Source organism: Belonocnema kinseyi, chromosome 1 (genome assembly GCF_010883055.1).
Source record: "Belonocnema kinseyi isolate 2016_QV_RU_SX_M_011 chromosome 1, B_treatae_v1, whole genome shotgun sequence".
NCBI lineage: Eukaryota > Metazoa > Arthropoda > Insecta > Hymenoptera > Cynipidae > Belonocnema > Belonocnema kinseyi.
The window spans coordinates 106,839,750-106,842,507 of record NC_046657.1 but is presented as its reverse complement, the minus strand read 5'-3'; the positions used below and the strand labels follow the sequence as shown (position 1 = coordinate 106,842,507).

General features: G+C 46.2%; 1 protein-coding gene across 2 annotated transcripts in view; it reads right to left on the bottom strand.

Annotated features, from left to right (window-relative positions):
• The window catches only part of LOC117169978 (DNA-directed RNA polymerase I subunit RPA1), a 63,216-nt gene that overhangs the window by 58,064 nt on the left and 2,394 nt on the right, over positions 1 to 2,758 (bottom strand). The gene's annotated exons all lie outside the window — the stretch shown is intronic.

Genomic DNA, 2,758 nt, shown 5'->3' with positions numbered 1-2,758 from the left:
AGCCACCGAACGCGTCCTCGGGTTGCGGATAGAGGGTCCCTGTACCAAGGGTTTCTGCTGAATATGGTTACAAAAATAAATAGGCAGTCGCGGACCATTGTCTAGGGGTGGTCCCGTAGCAATTAACCCCCAAGCGGAGGTGTGATTACCGTGCCGAAAGCTGAATGGCACCTGGGTGAGGTGTCTAGAATGGTAACTCTGGGATACCGGGCGACCTCTGAGAGTACGCAGCCTTATCCTTGCAGGCGGGGTTCTACAAGGATGGATGAACCTCTTTCCCTAGCTTCTCGTGGGAACAACAATGACAACAGCAAAGATAGTTGTAGTAAGTGCGGTTCAAAACAACAGAACGCGCAGGGCTCCCGACAATGGGTCGGCCAACAATGCCGACCAATCTAGAGTTGGGGGAACCAATGAAAATGGATTCAATGCGATGGATCGGCGAGATCTCATGACCTTTGGGAGGACGGAGCAACTGAATCACGACTTGCTAGAGTGCTACGATGCGAGTGTGGCCCGTGAACGGGATTACATGGCACGGCTGCATGCTCTGTGGTGCGAGAAACACCCGGAGCTATCGCACTTTTCGCAGCAACGTCTGCGAAACCATGCTGAAATACTCCGTAAAAGGGGCTATGTAAGCGTAACGCCTACTTTACCACAGCTAGAACAAGCCGGCAAAAGAGAAAGGGAGGCAACACTAAAACCAACCGCAGACAGGCATCCAATAGATGAAGAGCGATGCTTTACGACCCGGAGAAACATCAACACCAAGGTTTCTCTCACGCCTAAAGATCTAGCTGAAATGGATGACGAGCTTCGTAGACATTTTTCCGGAGAATCCGACCTCTGGGCTATCAATTATTGTGTGTATAATGCAGCGAGAACTTTGGCCGATGCGAACCGTAAAACAAAACCAACGGTTGATCATATGACCAAAAGACGAATGCATCAACTTTCCATAAAGATAGGCTGGGGAAGACAGTACGCGTCTCGCATTCAGTGTGTGATTGACTACATCACATCTGGCAGGAATTTTACCGTCAAGGTTCGAAAATTCGCACGCGAACTCCGGACCCGTTATCACACACTTAACAAGTCGAAGCCGCATTCAGGATGTGACATCTATAAAGGATACTTTACGAAGCAGATACAAACGTCTCATCCGACAGATTTGGTCTTCCGCACTGTCTGCGAGGAACAAAGTATCTGCAACGAGCATGCTTGCCGTCCCGGTACTACTCTACTCATTTGGAGTAGTTCCATGGACGAAGAACGAGCTCAAATCTCTTGATGTCGGGACAAGAAAGGTTATGCACATGAACAAAAGCATGCATCTTAACCCTCTACCGCCCACAGTGACATATATGTAACGTTTGGAAGACTTGAGTTTTTTTAAATATGACTTTAAAACGAACAGTAATTTTTAATGCAAGGATTTACATGAAAGTCAGGACGGTAATAAGCTAGAATTTTAGTTGTGTATACACTCCGCCATAGAAATAATATTCCTAAATATCTCAAAATTCAGAAAAAAAAGAAACTTTTAAGGGCGGTAGTGGGTTAAGTCTTCCGTTCCGCGAATACATCTCGCGCCGTTAAGGTGGTCGCGGAATATTGAGTCTTGAATGTCTTCACAACAGGATTATTCTGGGTACAGCACATAGAGTTGCAAATGGAAGAGACCCTCTTCTTAAAATGGTCAGGAATCACGAAGAAGTGGGCAAAGGAGCGTTTCTGTACAAAGCGGCGGAGAAGGCTGCTGAAACACTCGGACTTGACTTCAGTATTAGGGGTGAGAAAAATGCATCAAATCTTATCTATCTCGAACACTCACTCCTGAAAGCCCAGATTAAGAAAGCGCAAGAGAAAAACTTTCGTGAACAACTCCTCGATAAGAGGATGCACGGTATCTTCTACAGAAATGTGAAGGATCAGTCAATGTCTTGTGAGCTAACGTTTGCTTTCCTTAAATCGCCCGGATTGAAGTCTGGTACGGAGGGTTTCATCTTTGCATGCCAAGACGGTGTCATTTCCACCTTAACATACCGTCGCCACATTTTGAGCTAAGACATTCCTGACGATAGCTCAGGGCGTGCCATGCACACCCCGAGCATTTAGCTCACATACTATCTAGTTGTCCAACTCACGCGGGAACGACCTACATTGAAAGGCACAATGCGGCACTAAGAGTCCTTTATTACCATCTCTGTCACTCTTACGGCATTAACCTTAATATCGCTCCTCCAAATGCTCCTAGGGAAGTCGAGTGAATTGTCGAGAATGGGAAGTGCCGCATATACTGGATCTTTATATTCTCGACAATTGTTTCTATTGCTCACTCGAGACCTGACATGGTTCTTCTTGACTTCGAGAAGCCAACCATGTTCGTTTTCGAATTTTCGGCACCAGCTGACAAAAACATCATAACCAAGGAGAATGAAAAGAAAGAGAGGTATCAAGACCTTATAAGGGAGTTGCAACGATAGTACCCGGAATATTCTGTTAATCTAATCGTCCTTATCATCGGCGCTCTTGGAGGTGCCATGCTTTCACTTGCTAATGGCCTAAAAAGGATCCCTGCGTGTCAACAATATGCTAAAACACTTGCAGGAAAAATGCAGAAGGCGGTAGTCCTTGGGTCGCTCCGTGTTCGTAGGGTGCACGAGGCTTTTGCTGGATCGTCGTATTGATTCCTTTACACACTGTAACCACCTATCTCACGGTTGTGAGACGTGGTTATGGCTGAAATTTTACC